Raw genomic sequence first — 422 nt, 5'->3', positions numbered from 1 at the left:
AAAATACAAACTCAATCTTATCGTGTAATGGTAAGTCTAGTTTAATGACTTGTTTTTTCTTTTTTCTGTGGTTCTTTTTCCATATCAACGCTTTACTCATGCATGTGGCACTTTGTACGTTACTCATTCTGTTCCGACGAAAGAAAAAGGCAGAGGTTAACGCTGTATTAAAGAAATGGTGCTAATATTCATGATTCTTTCATGTGTTATTTGCCTCTGTATAGCATTTAGTTTATTATCCCAAAGGGATCTTTAGTGCAAATGCAATATAAAAGCGGTATTTCCAGCTCTCCTGTTAAAAAAAAACCTGGGCACGACACTAATCTGGCTGTACACCTCACCAAACCACAACAGGAAAATTAAACAAATTGTTAGTTATGATTATGCATCATTAATTGTACAAAGTATCAAAAAAACTTGAA

This window comes from Penaeus monodon, chromosome 31 (genome assembly GCF_015228065.2).
Source record: "Penaeus monodon isolate SGIC_2016 chromosome 31, NSTDA_Pmon_1, whole genome shotgun sequence".
Classification (NCBI taxonomy): Eukaryota; Metazoa; Arthropoda; class Malacostraca; order Decapoda; family Penaeidae; genus Penaeus; species Penaeus monodon.
This window is presented reverse-complemented; position numbering follows the sequence as displayed.